This window comes from Schistocerca gregaria, chromosome 7, assembly GCF_023897955.1.
Source record: "Schistocerca gregaria isolate iqSchGreg1 chromosome 7, iqSchGreg1.2, whole genome shotgun sequence".
Classification (NCBI taxonomy): domain Eukaryota; kingdom Metazoa; phylum Arthropoda; class Insecta; order Orthoptera; family Acrididae; genus Schistocerca; species Schistocerca gregaria.
The window spans coordinates 93,082,798-93,104,769 of NC_064926.1; positions in this window are offsets into that span (position 1 = coordinate 93,082,798).

Here is a 21,972-nt window from a genome sequence, read left to right on the forward strand (position 1 = left end):
CAGTGACCTGGCTGCCTTCAAATACGCTCCAGTGACGTCTTGTGAAGTAGAGAGGAGCTTTTCCAGGTACAAAACTATCCTCAGCGACAACCGTAGATCTTTGACAATGGAAAACCTGAATATGCGCCTTGTGATCCAATGCAACTTTGCAGATACTGAAGGTTGACATATGGTATTAAATAATGTGAAACGCTGACATATGGTATCAAATAATGTGAAACCCTTTAAATACTATGTAGAAATAAAAACATTGTTTTACTGTTTCGTTAGATGATCTTTTCACTGTACTTTGCGTTTAGAAAATAAAACATTCAGACATTCAAAAAACAGGTGCAAATTAGGCACAAGCCCTACAGAAAGAAAGAACTATACTTACAATATTTTGAGAAGTGAATTTTGTATTACTTTATGCTGAATAAAAAATTAAATAAACAAACAAGAATGCTTTAAATAAACTTCTTTTAAGTCATATTTAATTTTTAAGGTCACATTTATGTAAGTTGTAGGTCATAAATGCTTGCATATTTCACTGTTTTTTATGTGATTAAAATCCAGGCCCTAGTAATCACATTGGATTTTTCTGTTCTGCAGCCACTGTATCATAGATACTTTCCTATCGTATTTTGTGGACGGTTTGTCTGCCGTGATAAGGCTATTACAGAGTGTGGAGGAAGATTTGGGAGTAGAAGTTCTTCGAACCATTTTTCGAAATTAGGAGAATACATCTGCCGATGGTAATCTCCCTGGGTTGATTTGGTCCAGAACTGTAACTCTGCCTGCCTAACGAATCCGTTTTTAGAATCTACACTTCCAACTATTAGTCATATAGAGGCGCTTCCCCACGCAGTAACACCCACATCTTTTTTGCCAGCATTTGTCGCGCGTTAGCTTACTGTCCATCCAGGATTCGTCCAAATAAAAAATTTCTCTGCCAACCTCCCTGATATTTTTCAACTCCACAAGGAACCGGGACCGCCAATGCACAATGTCGCCAGGTTCCAATAATAAGAGTCCTCTTGTTTTCAACCTTTATCCACACGAAACCAATAGACTTTGAAACTTTTCTGAGAGAGGTGGTAATCCATCTCCATCCAATCTTATGTTCAAGAGTTAGTAGAAGTTTTCGCACAGTGGGCACAACCTTCTGAACAGTGTAAAACTTCTATTGTGCCCCTAATGACTCGTTTGTTGACGTCGTCAGCAACTGTTTGTTTCCCCACTTTTTCTCCTAAGTGGAAGAGAATAAAACACTTTTTTACGAACTGAAACTGCATTAGAATATTTTCATAAATGGGTTAAAATGTACGATTAGTCGTAACTATAAGCATCTGTCTTTCTGCTAGCTCTATTAGTAAAAGAGTACACATTTTTAATTAATTACAACCAAATATTAACTCTCACAATACTACGCAGGCTCTTCCCAGTGTACGCCGCCGCTCTGAGGAAAGACGGCCAAATCGGTTGCAACATTGATTTTTTTTTCCATCAATGCAGCGCTTCACTACATCCATCATCGTTTTACAAGAGCACCGTACAACCGGATTGCTTTTCCAAACTGGAGTCGATGATAAACCCCGCGATGGGGCAGCATCCGCATCATCACTCATTTTCGAAACAGTGAAAACACAGCTACTACACACTGACAGCAACAGCACAGCTAAGCGACCGACATAGCAGACGACAAATGCAGTCTACGCTGCACAGTTGGCAACATGTACAAATTGCCACGCCACGAAATCTCCCGACTGCTGCCGATAGTTTCCAATCCGGAGCAAGGGGACACGCAGGTCAAGTTATATTTCCCATATAGTACACTGATGTGCGATCTAATGTTACTATATAGTGAGTGAATCGGCATATCTGTTCAGTGTGCTACTGCCTAGTAGGATTTATGCCAAGCGAACATCTGCTGCATTGTGCAACCACCTTGTGGCATTGACGTAAACTTGTAGTTAAGTGGTAAGGGCACGTTATGAACCTTGCACATTGCTTATCGTCCGTGTGTATTTGGCCCATAAGGCAACTACATCACATTTGTGCGTGCGCAGAAGCTCCTTAAAACATGCACAAGTGAAGGTATGCTCGTGGTCCTGTTGCCAAGTTTCACCTAGTCTTAGGGAACAATGTAGCACAGCGCAGTAGGTGCCGTATATTTCAGAATACCGCATCTATATTACGATTAAATCGTTTAAAGAAAAATAACCAATAAAACCACAAGTTTTCAAAAGTCAGGGTGTTCACGTGCTCTTGTACTCTTACACAATAGCCGCCATTGCTCTTCAAGCCGGCTATCATTCCCATAACCCCCCCCCCCCCCTTTCCGACCATCGCTGTGAGCATGATGGAGACGCTTTCAGCACTTTCCTCAAGACGAACGAAAATATATGCGACGTACTCCATCTACTTACTGCATCTTGGGCATAAAATAGTCTTCAGTTTCATAACTATGGTGATTATAAGTTAGCGACAGGTGTTTATGAGGTAATGAATCCCCATGTTCTGCCCTAGCGCCCTAACATGCTTCATTCATTCATTGTACTTCCAGCTAAATTGTGCGACAGAGTTGCAATAGTTCTTCTGGAAGCAAAGAAGATTGGGTTTAATATCGTGCCGACACAAGGTCGGATTGTATCAAGGATGGGGAAGGAAATCTGCCGTGCTCTTTCAAAGGAATCATCACGGCATTTGCCTGGAGCAATTTAGAGAAACCACGGAAAACCTGAATGAATCCAGTGTGGTAACCACTGCGCCATTTAGCTCGTTAGAGTGCTTTCGTGAACTTTAATTACCTAACATAACTTGTTTGGACAACTGTGTGAACTTTGCTTGCATAACGCAACGTGTTTGGACATGGAAATCCTAAGGTGAGCCGTAACATTACACTCTGCCAGGCACTTTAATGTGATTGGCAGAGTATCCATGTAGATGCAGATGCTGTTAATCATAGCCCTCTTAACCCGAATTATCCAATGATAGGAAAACGTCACCATCTTGAGTAGCTAATTGAATCTGGGGTCCCGACTTATTATTCAGCACAGAATTCATCTTAAAATTATGTTATCCATGAATGCAAACTGATATTACTTAGTAATTCCCCTCTCTTCCACCACGTACATGAGCAGCCACATTAGAGCCTCTCTATCCAAATATTCTTTCAACAATTTTATGTTTAAAATCACGAAAGCTAAATTGTATTTCATTTTTGTAAATGGTTAATAAAACTAATAACTACCAGCATCATGTCACCCATCGCTAGTATTTGAGAAAAATGTGTTGCAACTATTCAATATTAGAATCTTGCTGTATGTGTTATAATATTAATAATAATGATACGTTAGAAAATTGTTGTTTTCTACCCAACCAAAAATTTCGTTTTATGCCTGAGCGGGTAATTACAGTCAGGATAGGAACGTCTTTACTACAACTTAGTTGTAGCATTGTAGTCTGTGATGGAAAATATTATGGCTTAAACAGTGACTAAATAATTCGGTTTTTGTTAACCTCTCAAACACAATCAGTGCTAAACGTCAGTGAGAATTCCGTAATGCCTCTTTCGTACACCGTTCCTCCTGTGCGCGGATGCCTACCGTATTGCGTTACATTCAAGCTGTGCCTAGCCATGCTTCTTCCTGTCCAGCGCGACTGATGCATCGCTGCAAAATGCGCACATGTAGCTACACACCATTGTAAGAGCATTTGGAAAAGGTTCTCAAAGTTATACTGACTTCACATGGCTATGTAAAATAACAACCAAGTCGACCTTTCGGAAATTGTATAATGTCCCAGAAATAGTTAACACTCGTTTTTGTAGGGGCTTTCGTGATGTCTCAGCTTGTATGCATGGAAATTCTTGCCCAAACAGAACCTGTTCGCGAAAATAGCGCAGAATACCATCGAATGCATTCTTCCTCGCAGTGCTAACATGGTACCCCCGTCAATCATGTGTTACCTTTCCTGCATTCAACATTCGAAAACCTCACCGCTATGTAGAGACTCCTATATGTCAGCACCAAAGGTGTCTTGTGGATGAATGGGGTATTATGATTGGCTCTTATGGAATTTACAAGCCGAATTACTGTTGCCGCCGGTGTGGAAGCACCATCCATCCTTTTTTTCTTTCTGCAGACTAGACTTTCAGTGGCAGAAAACTACACTCCTGGAAACTGAAATAAGAACACCGTGAATTCATTGTCCCAGGAAGGGGAAACTCTATTGACACATTCCTGGGGTCAGATACATCACATGATCACACTGACAGAACCACAGGCACATAGACACAGGCAACAGAGCATGCACAATGTCGGCACTAGTACAGTGTATATCCACCTTTCGCAGCAATGCAGGCTGCTATTCTCCCATGCAGAAGATCATAGAGATGCTGGATGTAGTCCTGTGGAACGGCTTGCCATGCCATTTCCACCTGGCGCCTCAGTTGGACCAGCGTTCGTGCTGGACGTGCAGACCGCGTGAGACGACACTTCATCCAGTCCCAAACATGCTCAATGGGGGACAGATCCGGAGATCTTGCTGGCCAGGGTAGTTGACTTATACCTTCTAGAGCACGTTGGGTGGCACGGGATACTTGCGGACGTGCATTGTCCTGTTGGAACAGCAAGTTCCCTTGCCAGTCTAGGAATGGTAGAACGATGGGTTCGATGACGGTTTGGATGTACCGTGCACTATTCAGTGTTCCCTCGACGATCACCAGAGGTGTACGGCCAGTGTAGGAGATCGCTCCCCACACCATGATGCCGGGTGTTGGCCCTGTGTGCCTCGGTCGTATGCAGTCCTGATTGTGGCGCTCACCTGCACGGTGCCAAACACGCATACGACCATCATTGGCACCAAGGCAGAAGCGACTCTCATCGCTGAAGACGACACGTCTCCATTCGTCCCTCCATTCACGCCTGTCGCGACGCCACTGGAGGCGGGCTGCACGATGTTGGGGCGTGAGCGGAAGACGGCCTAACGGTGTGCGGGACCGTAGCCCAGCTTCATGGAGACAGTTGCGAATGGTCCTCGCAGATACCCCAGGAGCAACAGTGTCCCTAATTTGCTGGGAAGTGGCGGTGCGGTCCCCTACGGCACTGCGTAGGATCCTACGGTCTTGGCGTGCATCCGTGCGTCGCTGCGGTCCGGTCCCAGGTCGACGGGCACATGCACCTTCCGCCGACCACTGGCGACAACATCGATGTACTGTGGACACCTCACGCCCCACGTGTTGAGCAATTCGGCGGTACGTCCACCCGGCCTCCCGCATGCCCACTATACGCCGTCGCTCAAAGTCCGTCAACTGCACATACGGTTCACGTCCACGCTGTCGTGGCATGCTACCAGTGTTAAAGACTGCGATGGAGCTCCGTATGCCACGGCAAACTGGCTGACACTGACGGCGGCGGTGCCCAAATGCTGTGCAGCTAGCGCCATTCGACGGCCAACACCGCGGTTCCTGGTGTGTCCGCTGTGCTGTGCGTGTGATCATTGCTTGTACAGCCCTCTCGCAGTGTCCGGAGCAAGTATGGTGGGTCTGACACACCGGTGTCAATGTGTTCTTTTTTCCATTTCCAGGAGTGTATATACGTCGAATGGCCACCCAACGTGCTCTAGAAGGTGTAAGTCAACTACCCTGGCCAGCAAGATCTCCGGATCTATTTTCGACAGATCGCCATAATGCACTGACAAACCTTGCAAAGTGCCCTACATATCGTCAAATACAGAAAGACTCTTACTCAATTACACATCTCTTTTACACCATTCATACATATACCGCTAAGACAGACAGCACTGTAGGTATATTCGTGGCACTAGATATTTCCCTGCAAGGTTGGGTGGTCATGCACTCCCAACGCGTGATGGGAGCACCCTCAGTGAATCGAAGTCACTCTCAGAACTGTTGTTCAAAGATGTGCTCATTTCCTCTCGGCACAAACGCGTTACTGTTTCTGGTCTAGACCTGCTTGCTGGCTTGCTTTTCTACACATATTTCCAGATTCTGGGATTAAAAGGACAAATGTACTTCCACAGAGTTTGCAACAATATTATGCCATTTTTGCGGTACTTCTCAATATCAAGCAACATAACTATATCGCTTGCATAGCAGTATCCTACTGATCGCTCGCGCATCATAATTCCGATGATATAGATTGGAAATTTTAGCGAGATGGAGGGTGTTGTAGATCACAGAGTAACTAGAAACTTATCCCGCCTGCGAATAGTATGCATCACGCATTTGAGGGTTAAAATACAGAAACCACTTGTCCTTAAAGTTGGTTGTTGTGGTTGTTGTCTTCAGTCCTCAGACTGGTTTGATGCAGCTCTCCGTGCTACTCTATCCTGTGCAAGTTTCTTCATCTCCCACTACTTACTGCAACCTACATCCTTCTGAATCAGTGTATTCATCGCTTGGTCTCCCTGTACGATTTTTACCCCACGCTGCCCTCCAATGCTAAATTTGTCATCCCTTGATGCCTCAGAACGTGTCCTACCAACCGATCCCTTCTTCTGGTCAAGTTGTGCCACAAACTTCTCCCCAATCCTATTCAATTTTTCCTCATTAGTTATGTGAACTACCCATCTAATCCTCAGCACTCTTCTGTAGCACCACATTCCAAAAGCTTCTATTCTCTTCTTGTCCAAACTATTTATCATCCATGTTTCACTTCCATACATGGCTGCACTCCATACAAATACTTTCAGAAAAGACTTCCTGACATTTAAATCTATACTCTGTCTCAACAAAATTCTGTTCTTCAAAAACGCTTTCCTTGCCATTGCCAGTCTACATTTTATATCCTCTCTACTTCGACCATCATCAGTTATTTTGCTCCCCAAATAGCAAACCTCCTTTACTACTTTAAGTGTCTCATTTCCTAATCTAATTCCCTCAGCATCACCCAACTTATTTCGACTACATTCCATTAGCCTCGTTTTGGTTTTGTTGATTTTCATCTTATATCCTCGTTTCAAGACACTGTCCATTCCATTCAACTGCTCTTCCAAGTCCTTTGCTGTCTCTGACAGAATTACAATGTCATCGGCGAACCTCAACGTTTTTATTTCTCCTCCATGGACTTTAATACCTACTCCGAATTTTTCTTTTGTTTCCATTACTGTTTGCTCAATATACAGATTGAATAACATCGGGGAGAGGCTACAACCCTGTCTTACTCCCTTCTCAACCACTGCTTCCCTTTCATGTCCCTCGACTCTTATAACTGCCATCTGGTTTCTGTACAAATTGTAAATAGCCTTTCGCTCCCTGTATTTAACACCTGCCACCTTTAGAATTTGAAAGAGATTATTCCAGTCAACATTGTCAAAAGTTTTCTCTACGTCTACAAATGCTAGAAATGTAGGTTTGTCTTAATCTATTTTCTAAGATAAGTCGTAGGGTCAGTATTGCCTCACGTGTTCCAACATTTCTACGGAATCCAAACTGATCTTCGCTGAGGTCGGCTTCTACTAGTTTTTCCATTCGTCTGTATTTTGCTGCTGTGACTTATTAAACTGATAGTTCGGTAATTTTCGCATCTGTCAACACCTGCTTTCTTTGGTATTGGAATTATTATATTCTTCTTGAAGTCTGAGGGTATTTCGCCTGTTTCATACATCTTGTTCACTAGATGGTAGAGTTTTGTCAGGACTGGCTCTCCCAAGGCCGTCAATAGTTCTAATGGAATGTTGTCTACTCTCGGGGCCTTGTTTCGACTCAGGCCTTTCAGTGCTCTGTCAAGCTCTTCACACAGTATCGGAACTCCCATTTCATCTTCATCTACATTCTCTTCCATATCCATATTGTCTTCAAGTACATCGCCCTTGTATAGACCCTCTATACTGGGTGTTACAAAAACGTACGGCCAAACTTTCAGGAAACATTCCTCACACACAAATAAAGAAAATATGTTATGTGGACATGTGACCGGAAACGCTTGATTTCCATGTTAGAGCTCCTTTTAGTTTCGTCAGTATGTACTGTACTTCCTCGATTCACCGCCAGTTGGCCCAATTGAAGAAAAGTAATGTCGACCTCGGTGCTTGTGTTGATATGCGACTCATTGCTCTACACTACTAGTATCAAGCATCAACAGCTAAGTGTTCATCACGAACGTGGTTTTGCAGTCAGTGCAATGTTTACAAATGCGGGGTTGGCAGATGTACATTTGATGTATGGATTAGCACGGGGCAATAGCCGTGGCGCGGTACGTTTGTATCGAGACAGAATTCCAGAACGAAGGTCTCCCGACAGGAAGACGTTCGAAGCAATTAATCAGCGTCTTAGGGAGCACGGAACATTCCAGCCTATGAGTCGCGACTGGGGAAGTCCTAGAACGACAAGGACACCAGCAGTGGACGAGGCAATTCTTCGTGCAGTTGACGATAACCCTAATGTAAGAGTCGGAGAAGTTGCTGCTGTACAAGGTCACGTTGACCACGTCACTGTATGGAGAGTGCTACGGGAGAACCAGTTGTTTCCGTACCATGTACACAGCGTGCAGGCACTATCAGCCGCTGACTGGCCTCCACGGGTACACTTCTGCGAATGATTCATCCAACAATGTGTCAATCCTCATTTCAGTGAAAATGTTCTCTTTATGGATGAGGCTTCATTCTGACGTGATCAAATTGTAAATTTTCGCAATCAACATGTGTGGGCTGACGAGAATCCGCACGCAATTGCGCAATCACGTCATCAACACAGATTTTCTGTGAACGTTTGGGCAGGCATTGTTGGTGGTGTCTTGATTGGGCCCCATGTTCTTCCACCTTCGCTCAGTAGAGCGCGTTATCATGATTTCATACGGGATACTCTACCTGTGCTGCTAGAACATGTGCCTTTAAAAGTACGACACAACATGTGGTTCATGCACGATGGAACTCCTGCACATTCCAGTCGAAGTGTTTGTATGCATCTCAACAACAGATTCGGTGACCGATGGATTGGTAGAGGCGGACCAATTCCATGGCCTCCACGCTCTCCTGACCTCAAGCCTCTTGACTTTCATTTATGATGCATTTGAAAGCTCTTTTCTACGCAACCCCGGTACCAACTGTGGAGACTTCGTGCTCGCATTGTGGACGGCTGTGATACAATACGCCATTCTCCAGGGCTGCATCAGCGCGTCAGGGATTCCATGTGATGGAGTGTGGATGCATGTATCCTCGCTAACGGAGGACATTTTGAACATTTCCTGTAACAAAGTGTTTGAAATTACGCTGGTACGTTCTGTTGTTGTCTGTTTCCATTCCACGATTAATGTGATTTGAAGAGAAGTAATAAAATAAGCTCTAACATGGAAAGTAAGCATTTCCGGTCACATGTCCACATAACATATTTTCTTTCTTTGTGTGTGAGGAATGTTTCCTAAAAGTTTGGCCGTACCTTTTTGTAACACCTTGTATACTACTTCCACCTTTCTGCTTTCCCTTCTTTGCTTAGAACTGGGTTTCCATCTGAGCTCTTGATATTCATACAAGTGGTTCTCTTTTCTCCAAACGTCTCTTTAATTTTCCTGTAGGCAGTATCTATCGTACCCCTAGTGGTTAAAGTTGGTACTTACCTCACATTGAGTACTGTGGGACTGTGTCATTATCCTTGTGAATGAAACGCAGTAAAGTATTGAGAATTGAAGATGTGTGCATCTATATTTGCATAAATACTGCTCAAACTAATGTGAAGGCCATGGCAGAGGGTCTTTTGCAAGGTACTATGTGCTAGGATTTAACCTCATTGCAATTGCGTATGGACTGAAGGATGAATGGATGATTAACTTCCTCCACGTGTACAGTAAGTAGTCTAACTTTGTCCTAGAGTTTCTAAGAGAGCTACATGTATGAGGCTGAAGAATGTTCCTAGATTCCACACAAATACTTGTTCTTGTATGTTCATAAGTTGACTTCTGTGGGATAATTTGTATCTAATTTATATTCCAGTCTTTGATCACAATATCACTTCTTTGTTGATGACCAGTTTTGGTCAGTAATGACAATCTTCAGATCTGTTCTACACCATGTCTTGATGTGTTAAAGCCATAATGGCATTGTCAAAACATATAAATATTTTTGCAAAAATGAATGTATGGATGATGTGGCCTATTCTACACCTTATTTTAGATCTATGTGACAATGCTTAGCTGAGTATATTTCTGTGTTTTGACGATGCCATTAGGGTTTTATCACATTAGGACGTGGTGTAAAACAGATCTGAAGATGGTCATTACTGACTGCAACCAGTCATCGTCAAAGGAACTGATATTGTGATCAAAGACTGGAATAAAAAACATTTGACAGTATTGGATCACTGTTCATATTCGCAACTAAGTTGCAGCTGGCATAATTTGTATCTGTCTTCTCAGGACTATTGCTCCCACCAATCAAGCAAATCTGTGACCATCTGTGCCATCCTTCTCTGTATACATTCAGTCAGCTGAACAAATTGGCTGATCCCTCAGACTACAGCAACTATCTAAGACTGGCCACACAGATTAATTGGAATCACCCAACTGTTACGCACTCTGTAAAATTGTTCCATTTTGTATCCCTACAAATTGTTGTTGTCTTAGTTTACTGATAATAATTTTGAATCATTGATAATGTAGTAATAGGATATGATATTTTTTCATTTTATGAAATTCAGATTCTTACCTTGCCGTACATTAAATCAAGTTACCAGTCTTTGCACCACTTCAGAATTTTTTTCCATATCTGATTTATTATTTCTGCAAATGTTTCCTGACAATGATTCATTATTGGTAAGTATCATTTGTGAAAAGTGTGAGGTTGCTATTAGTACTGTTGGTCAGCTTGTTAACATAAAATAAGAATGATGAAAGTTCCAACACACTCTTCTGGTGAAAGTCATAAGTTACTCTTACTTGGGTTGATGAGACTCCATCCAAAATTCCGTACTTCATTTATCTAGTGCATCACTTTATCAAACGATTGATTGCTCATACAGTTTTTTTCTTTTTATTAAATTCATCTTCCTGAGCACAGAAGAACTTATTGTGACAGTGCCTACCTTTGAGTGGGCACAAAATAAATTTCTTGGTTTACTTTTTAGTACCTCAGGTTTGCTTGAACCAACAGTGCTGACCTGTGGAACATGGTTACAGACATTTTCTATTTCTACATGTGTCAAATGGTCTAAACTATCTCTCCCAACTAGTGTCAGTGGCGTTGACAAAATTGTAATGGGGTGGGTGGGTAGGGGAAAATGAATGAAGAGACTTTGTATACTGGCCAAACATTGTCTTTGCGTGCTCCAGCATTAGTAATGGATGTAGCTTTTAAACATTTGTATGTTGTTTGGCACGTCATTTGTATGGTAAAACTTGATCTTTTCCCATAACCCTAACAAATGGTATAATGAGATGTACCCACTTCTATTCACATCACAGTCATTGGAGGAGTATAGATGTAGATGTATTGCAGTCTTTGTGATGGTGATTTATACTCAAATTTTGTTGATTTACATTTATTTAAGTGCTGAACTTCCTTTTCTTTCAGGAAAGAAAATGTGTTACTGATTCACCAGCCACCAAGAAAGCAGAGACAATGTGATGATGCAGGTACGCTGTTTGTATGCCACTGCAATGTCTCTGTTGTGAGAATTCTGTGGACTGTGGTCTTCCATACTCAGCAAATGGGAAGTTATTCTCCATTACATATGTGGCACTTGTCACCCCTTGATAATTCATATTACTCTCTCAGGAGAAAGCAAACAAAAATGTTGTACAGAGTCCATATTGGGAATTTCTTGTAGAGCTGTCTGTCTTCTTGGAATTAGAGGTTACTATAAGTGAAAATGAATTGCTGAATTTTCTAGAATGTAAGAATTCACTTTCATTTTTAGCATTTATTTATTACTTCATTCACATCAACCCACCTGCATTAGACTATATATTTGCTGGTGGTTACTTGACACTATGTTGTGTGTGGATCTTCCCATCTAATAACACTATCTTTTATGGCTGCCCGGGCGTGGCAACCATAATTTGGATATGGAGTAGGACATGACCAGGTTCTGTCTAACATCTGGTGTCAGGTAAACGATTAGTGACAAATAAGCGCGAGCTAGTATAAAACAGTTACTTAGCTTTATTGACAGTGAAGAGTGTACCGTAGATACAGTTCCAATTAGTGTCCAAGGAATATTCCTGATTCGTGGCCTAAGATGTTATACAATACTGAATCACACAGCGAGCTAGCTAACCAGACAAGGAATGACGGCACTGACGACTGCAATGAGCTGTCTGCAAGACTCAATGACTCAGGGCCAGCACTCCTGTTATATCGTGTAGCCAGAGGGTGCTGTAGGCCCCAGCTCAGCAATAGCGCGACGTCTTCAGTCGGCGGCAATGCTATGCACTGCCGGCGGTAATGCTCACTATTTGGTTGGGTCCGCGGATACAACACCATCTACACTCTATACATCTACAGCTATGTCTGCACTCTGCAAGCCACTATCAATTTCATGACGGGGCATACATCCCACTGCCAGTTATTAGGGTCTTTACCCTGTTCCATTCATGTATGGGGTGCAACAAGAATAATTGTTTTAATGTTTCTGTGTATGCTGTAATTAATCTAACCTCCTCCTCACAGTCCCTCTGGAAGTGGTATATATGGGGTTCACCAACTGCAACATAATCGCATGTACAAACAGTGATCCAATACTGTAAAATGCTTTTCTATTCCAGTCTCTGATCACAAATGAATTCTTTAGACGATGACCGGTTTCAGTCTGTAATGACCATCCTCAGATCTTCTTTTACACAATTTCCTAAAGTGATACGGCCATAATGGCATCGTCAAAATATAAAAATACAATCAGCATAGCATCATCACATAGATTTAAAATATGGTGTAGAATAGTCCACATAGTCATTATTGAGTAGCTAGTTGGCAGTGATCACTATGTGGACGATGTGGCTTATTCTACACCATATTTTAAATCTATGTGACGATGCTATGCTGATTATATTTATATGTTTTGACGATGCCATTATGGCCATATCACTTTAGGACATGGTGTAAAAAAAGATCTGAGGGTGGTCATTACAGACTTAAACCGGTCGTCATCTAAAGAATTCATTTGTGATCAGAGACTGGAATAAAATAGCATTTTAATATATGGGGTTGTAGTATATTCTGAGTGGCATCATTTGAATCCAATTCCTTACACTTTGTAAGTAGGCTTTCTTGGGGTAATTCATGTCCATCTTCAGGAGTCTTCTAGTTCAGTTCTTTTAGCAACATGGTGCAGTATTTCTGCAGGGGATTTCCAGTGACTCGAATCTGTGCCATGTTGAGTTGCTGCACTATGCCAGACAAAAGGTGGTCTGACACAACATCAGGAGGTATCCCATGACTTTTGTCACCACATTGTATAGCTAAATGCATCACTTGCAAAAAGTGTGAAGTCACTGCTAATAAGGTGTGCTAGATAATTAATATAAAATGTGAACAGCAATGGCTCCAATTAACTTCTGTGTGGCACATACAGTTACCTCAACATCTCTTGATGACTTGCCATGTCTTGACTTAAAGAAAGTAGCCAGTCCAGTCAAAGTTTTTGCTTGATACTCCCTAACCATTGTACTTTTGATAACAAGCATAAATGTGCTATTTACTACAATGATTTTTGGAAATCGAAAAATACTGCTGTTATTTTGTTGCCTTCATCCAAAGCTTTCAGCTTGTCATGTGAAAAATGTGAGTTGATGTTCAGAGGAGTGTTGTTATCAGAATACATGTGGTTGGCATGGAGAATATTCTGCTAGGGTTACCTCATTATGTTCAAGCTAAGAATATGTTTTAATGTTCTACAACAAATCAGTGTCATGGATGTTGCATGGTAGTTCTGTGGATCAATTTTTCTACCCTTCTCGTAGACAGGTGTGACCAACACTCAACTACTCAGTGCTGTTTTCTCTTCCTGGTATCTATGAGAGATTATAGTTAAAGAGGGACTAACTCAGCTGTAAATTGAGTATAAGATTGGCAATGGATTCCATTGCATCAGGAGATTGTTTAAGATTTTATAACTTCAGCTGTTTATGAACACCATTGACACTAATACTTATTTCACTCATCTTGTCAATGGTAAGCAGACAGTGATTCTTTCCTGATCAAATTTTTGTTTTGATCGTACTCTTGACACTGTAATACATGTAACTATTCCAACAACAACTCATTACACTAGTGACTCAAATCACTTTCTTCACTTGTATTTACCCCAGAGGCTCAGCTCAGGAGCAGCAGCTTTGATTCATATGGGAGGCATCAGAGGAGTCATTAACTTGTTAAACAAAATTATTCTCTTCCTTGAATACTCCCCTCCCCCCACCACCTGAACACACATCCATGTGGGTTTCATGTCTGACAAATTCTCAGATTTGTTACTGTGTTGTAATTATTGCCTCTGCTTTTGCGATTGTATCCTGTTTTTTTTTTTCTGTGATAACTGTAAGAGCCTTTCTGTGTAATCATATGATGCTCCTCTATGCTGAGTTCTTACACAGCATGTTTTGCATAGTTTATACTACTGAAAGTTTGTACACCATTAAGAGTGTGGTTAATTTTTAATTGCAGCAATGGTTTTGTGTGTTGGTGAATTATATATTACTTGTATTGACTGTACCGTCAGTTAGGTAGATGGCATTCCCTCTTACACAGAATGGCCACTCTGACATCAGACATGGAGTAACACACAGTTCCTCTCTCAGTATGCTTAAGATCATAGTAAGGACATGACTGTTGAGCATACAACTTCCGAACATCTCATGTGTCATTTGTGACACTAATCCTTGAGCCAGCTGTTAAGCAATGCTCCCAGTATTACCACAGTCTGAACACCTTAACTGCAGTCCTAGCCTTGGATCTGGCTCAATTCTCTCTCAAAGTGGAAATTTGCCACCTAACTGGCATATCAAATAACTTGGTCCATCCTTATCTCATATTTCCTCCCAACCCCTTGCAACATCAGTCGTGGCCCTGTGGAAGGACCAAATGCAAGACCTGCTGCGCGTAGTTATAGAACTGATCATATTGCAGCCCTTTTGAGAAATTTACCCATCTTCAGACTCATATTCTATGCTCTCAGAGGCAGGGACATCCATAAAATCAGTCATATTGTATACCAGCCCTGCTGTAATTTTCATATCGTGTTCCTCCTGAACTTGATCTCCAAACAGCGGTTCAGTGACCATCTCAAATTGCAGCGAAGAGCAAAATTGACTACCCAGTGGCAGAATGTGCTGCCAAGAAAGAGTCGCTCAGCTATTATCTTGCTTCATAACGATACTGCATGAAGAGTTTGACAGAGCACTGAAAGGCCTGAGTCGAAACAAGGCCCCCAGAGTAGACAACATTCCATTGGAACTACTGACGGCCTTGGGAGAGCCAGTCCTGACAAAACTCTAGCATCTGGTGGGCAAGATGTATGAGACAGGCGAAGTACCCTCAGACTTCAAGAAGAATATAATAATTCAAATCCCAAAGAAAGCAGGTGTTGACAGATGTGAAAATTACCAAACTGTCAGTTTAATGAGCCACAGCTGCAAAATACTAACATGAATTCTTTACAGATGAGTGGAAAAACTAGTAGAAGCCGACCTCGGGGAAGATCAGTTTGGATTCCGTAGAAATACACGAACACGTGAGGCAATACTGACCTTACGACTTATCTTAGAAGAAAGATTAAGGAAAGGCAAACCTACATTTCTAGCATTTGTAGACGTAGAGAAAACTTTTGACAATGTTGGCTGGAATACTCTCTTTCAAATTCTGAAGGTGGCAGGGGTAAAATACAGGGAGTGAAGGCTATTTACAATTTGTACAGAAACCAGATGGCAGTTACATGAGTTGAGGGACATGAAAGGGAAGCAGTAGTTGGGAAGGGAGTAAGACGGGGTTGTAGCCTCTCCCCAATGTTATTCAATCTGTATATTGAGCAAGCAGTAAAGGAAACAAAAGAAAAACTCGGAGTAGGTATTAAAATCCATGGAGAAGAAATAAAAACTTTGAGGTTCGGCAATGACATTGTAATTCTGTCAGAGACAGCAAAGGACTTGGAAGAGCAGTTGAATGGAATGGACAGTGTCTTGAAATGAGGATATAAGATGAAAATCAACAAAACCAAAAGAGGCTAATGGAATGTAGTCGAAATAAGTTGGGTGATGCTGAGGGAATTAGATTAGGAAATGAGACACTTAAAGTAGTAAAGGAGGTTTGCTATTTGGGGAGCAAAATAACTGATGATGGTCGAAGTAGAGAGGATATAAAATGTAGACTGGCAATGGCAAGGAAAGCGTTTTTGAAGAACAGAATTTTGTTGAGACAGAGTATAGATTTAAATGTCAGGAAGTCTTTTCTGAAAGTATTTGTATGGAGTGCAGCCATGTATGGAAGTGAAACATGGATGATAAATAGTTTGGACAAGAAGAGAATAGAAGCTTTTGGAATGTGGTGCTACAGAAGAGTGCTGAGGATTAGATGGGTAGTTCACATAACTAATGAGGAAAAATTGAATAGGATTGGGGAGAAGTTTGTGGCACAACTTGACCAGAAGAAGGGATCGGTTGGTAGGACACGTTCTGAGGCATCAAGGGATGACAAATTTAGCATTGGAGGGCAGCGTGGGGTAAAAATCGTACAGGGAGACCAAGTGATGAATACACTGATTCAGAAGGATGTAGGTTGCAGTAAGTAGTGGGAGATGAAGAAGTTTGCACAGGATAGAGTAGCATGGAGAGCTGCATCAAACCAGTCTGAGTACTGAAGACCACAACAACAACAACAACAACCCATGACATCTGAGTTCCCAAGCATTCCCGCCTCCAGATTGAATCCCAATTTGGTTTTACAAAGGGTATACTATGGCATTTGACCCTTGCTCAGCTTTGATTTATCATAAATTTATTGCCTAGCACAAAGTCCCAAGTGACTAATAAAAAGAACAGGTGACTCGTATGTAGATGAAGGGTGAACGAACATATCCACAAAATTTCAGACCAATATCCTTAACTGTTTGCTGCAGAATTCATGAACATATACTCAATTAAAATATCTTATTGAGACTGAAAAGCTTATGTCCACAAATCAGAAAGCATTGCTCGTGTGAAATTCCACAGTATATCATGTGAGAAAAGGGCAAGTGCACTATGGATGAAGGCTAACAAACAGATTCCATATTTTTGATTTCCAAAAAGCATTTGACATGGTACCCCATTGCAGTCTCTGAAGACACATTGTATGGAATATGTTCCAACATATGAGAGTGGCTTGAAGACATCACAAGTAATAAAACCCAGTGTGTTGTCCTCATTGGCAATTGATCATTAGAGACAAAGGTATCATCAGGAATGCCCCTGGGAAGTGTGGTAGGACTGCTATTATTTTCTGTATATGTAAGTGATCTTGCAGACAGGATGGACAGAAATATATGGTTGTTAGCTGATGATGCTGTGGTGTACAGGAAGGTGTTGATGAGTGGCTATTGACGATACAAGCTGGCTTGGACAAAATTTTTAGTTGTATGATGAAATGCTGGCTGTAGGAAAATTTAACTTAGTTCAGATGAGTAGGAAAAACACACAATATTTGGATACAACCTTAGTAGTGTCCTGCTTGATGCAGTCATGTCCTTTAAGTATCTGGGTTTAACATTGCAAAGTGATATGAAATGAAACAAGACTGTTAGGATTGCAGTACAGAAGGTAAATGGTCGACTTTCATTTATTGGGTGAAATTGGGGAAGTGATTCATCTGTAAAGGAGACTACACATAGGATGCTAGTGTGATCTGTTCTTCTGAACTGCTCAAGTGTTTTGGATCCACATGAGATATGATTAAAAGAAGATACAGAAGAAATTCAGACTGCTAGACTTGTTACCAATAGGTTTGAACAATGCACAAGTATTAGAGACGCTTTGGTAACTCGAATGAGAATCTTTGGAGGGAAGGTGATGTTCTTTGAGGAACACCTTTGGGAGAAATTTAAGGACCCTGAATTTGAAGCTGACTGCAGAGTGATTCTACTGCAACAAAGATACGTTTTGTATATGGATCAGGAAGAGAACAGAAATTATGGCTTATATGGAGGCAACAAAGTCAATGAGCCATTGCAAATTCTCATCTTCTGATGGCAAACAAATTAAACAACGTTAATTGCATGCCTATGGACCTAAATCATTATGTCACACTGAAATCACATGATGAGTGTAATAGCTATGATGTAAAGCAAATTTTTTAAAGCTGTTATTTCTTCCTCATCATTCAGCAACTTCAACTTTAACTCAGTGAACAGTATGTCATATACACTACAGACTTGCTTCAAAACTTTTCATTGTGACTGTATCTCCAGTTCATTGAATGCCTACTTGTTTTTCATAACACCAGTATTGTCAATAGTTTTTAGTGTCATCAGCATTTGGAGATGCTTTATCGAAGTCAAAAACTTTCCTGTCATTTCTAAAATTTTAAGTAGGCACATGGGCATTGCATTTCCAATAATTAACACAATACCAGTTGGAACTTTGCACTTTGATTTTTTCCATTGCTTCTCAATCAGAGTAAAATTCTGGTTGGAAGGAGAGAAACTGCACCTGACCACTAAGATCTTGAGTGATTCTTTTAAAACTTCTGTACTGCCCAGATTCATATAGAGGAATAACATCGTGTGGTTTTCTATTTGTCCCCGAATTTATCATGCCAAACATGTTCTTTTTTGTGTGTTAGAGGGTAATCAGGGTCACTGACAACTTTACGAAAATGATACCACATGGTTTCCATGTAAAAAGGATTCTCACTCATGCCAAACACATAATCCCATCTTCAGTACCACAAACGTGAATGCTGAAATTGCACACAGAGTTGCCAACAGTAGTGCATATTTGAATGTGAGAGTTTAGGCAGCTGGAATACTTACTGTAAGTTCATAGATGTACTGCACATGTCACTGTCTGATAATATTGAGGCAATACTGTCTCATTTCATGGAGTTGAAAACTAGTTCAACTTTTCTAGGGTGTGTTCAAATTTTAATTTTGCTGAAGCAGCTTCAGCTTTATCTCTACATTTTGTAGCTACCTGTCAGGGCACAGTCTTTGCAAGTGCCTGCCCAGTGTTTCTGGAGGGGAAGCTGATGAATGCCATTACAGAGAACCTGGCAATAAAACATACGCCATCTTACTACTAGGGTATTTCATCAGAAATGCCTTCCACAGGTTATGTATATTTAAATCACAGCTATTATACTCATCATGTGATTTCAGTAATTATGATTTAGGTCCATAGGCATGCAATTAATGTTGTTTAATTTGTTTCCTATCAAAAGGTGAGAATTTGCAATGCATCCCCCCCCAGCCGCCGCATATCTTTATATACAATTATTCCTTCTTTTTTCTGATCCATCAGGGTTTTAATTAGTTTTGAAGTAATTCCAAAAATTACCAGAGGTCCTCTTGCATACCTTGTGATGTTCCCATTCCCATCTGGAACAGCGAAGCTTATTGAGCATTATTGTTGACTTTCAGTAGGATCAGTGTATGAGCCATGACATTATCTCTCAACTGTCAATACTTGAAATGAGACAATTACATAGCTACCTTGACTGTTAATATCTTGCTTGCTAAATGCTTTGAAGAGCATCTTCTTTATATCATAAGTGATCCCTTATATTCATACTAGAAGCTGCATATAGCCCTAAAGTTGAAAAGGCAGTGACTATACATAATTTGACAAATATTTTGTTCAGTTAAATTTTGAAGGAATGACAAAACAGTGTCTTGATGTATTTTGTATTGATTTATCTGGAATATAATTAAATAAGTAAATGGTTATCATACAAGCAATGTTTCATGGGTTCAAGATGTGTGAAATAATATTACCCTATATGTGTGCTTGGCAATAGCATTGCCACAGTTGATACACCGGTTCCTGTGAGAGCAAAAGTTAAACGCTGTTGGGGCGTGGCCGACACTATGTTGTGTGACCATCTAGCTGCCATGCGCTGTTGCCATTTTTCGGGGTGCACTCAGCCTCGTGATGCCAATTGAGTAGCTACTCAACCGAATAGTAGTGGCTTTGGTCAAGAATACCATCATAACGACCGGGAGTGCAGTGTGCTGACCCCACGCCCCTCCTATCCGCGTCCTCCACTGAGGATGACATGGCGGTTGGATGGTCCTGGTAGGCCACTCGTGGCCTGAAGACAGAGTGGTATATGTCTGCTTACTTCAGGTGATGGTAATTTCTTTTGTGGCTTCTCAACATTTCTATAGGTATATTCTCTTCTACCATTAATTCTTGTATTGTGCTGTTTCATCCAACTCACAATCTCCTGTTTAGATTTAGACATTGTATCAATATTGTAAGCACAAACAACACCCGTTGTAGATATGTTGAGTGGAAATCAGAGAGAGTGCAGAACTTCACAATATAGTTGGCAGACACTACAGACAGAGCCATCTGTGAATAGACATATAAACTGTATGCAGTAGGAAGATGTCATAGTGTTTTTAGCAGCTTGCATTAGCACAGAGCTCATTTATATGGCAATAACTCATTTTTAATGCAGTTGACACTTATTGCGTTCAGAACTTCCACTCTACAATTAAATCAGGCTAAATCTCCCTTGCAACATTTGTGCATATTTTACTTGATATATTGTGGCAGGAAACATGGAGCCGCAATTATGCATATTCCCACCTACAGTTACCATCATGTGAGAATGTAAATTTGTGCACTGTTTATTTGAATTAGAGCAGCTTATACATCTCAATGTTGCTCTCACATACTTACTCTTGTACTTAAACACTTCCTTTTCCCACTCGATCACGTTGCAAGCCCCAAATCGGTTTCCACTAAACTCTTTGGACATTCTCTTTATCTTTGCTTTTGTAAAATGTCTGCTTGCTTCTGTCTACTTGTGTCTGTGAATGTGCGGATGGATATGTGTGTGTGTGTGCACGAGTGTATACCTGTACTTTTTTCCTCCTAAGGTAAGTCTTTCCGCTCCCAGGATTGGAATGACTCCTTACCCTCTCCCTTAAAACCCACTGTGTCCATGCTGAGGGAAAGTCTTCTCATTACTTGAGTGACCTCTGCTGGGCTCTTTGAATACTTTCAAGCAATCCCTACATTGATACTGATTTTTCCTATATATTGACTGTACCACATATTTTAAAATAATTTTATTTACAATATATCTTTTGGTTTTTGAATTTCTTTCATTTCCTTCCATGTGTTCTACTGACTAGAAGTACTGAAGCTGAGATAGGTTTCAACACCCACCGATTCCACACTGATCCAATGCTCCATATGTGAATGATTCAGGCAGAAACCCTAAGATGTGTTTGCTATGGAACTCACATTCTGCCATTCATTACACAATGATTTGCATAGTATAGACATAGATGTAGACAGATTTGACAATGAAATTGGTCTTCATTTGTCCTAGACTGGAGGTAGTGATTGTTTTCTTAATTTCCAGTAAAATCTGTGATCATCCACGACTGTTAAATGGCAATTCCCATTTCAGAATGTACACTTTTTTGTTTAATAAAACAAAATGCAGGAATAGTATACAAATTAATATTGTTCTTTTGAAAATTTTATACTTTTAATTTCAACTCTTGTTATTTACAGATGTAGCCCATGGCAGATACTTAACATAACAATGAACACAGTTATTTGTAAAGTAAGTTTTTGACACAAAAATTGTCTGTGTTAACAAAGGAAACATTTTAACTCTGTCCTTCAAATAGTATTGTAACATCATGACTGATGTTGCTATCCACTCACAATATGGTTTGTGGCACTGCACTACAGACACTGTCTGTATCATTAAACACTTTTATCTTCAATGGATTAACATCATCTTCATTGATACGAAGATCAGGTACCACTGCTCCATTCTCAACAGTGTTTCCTCCCTCACTGCGCAAACTTACCTCTGATGTTTGAAAGTCAT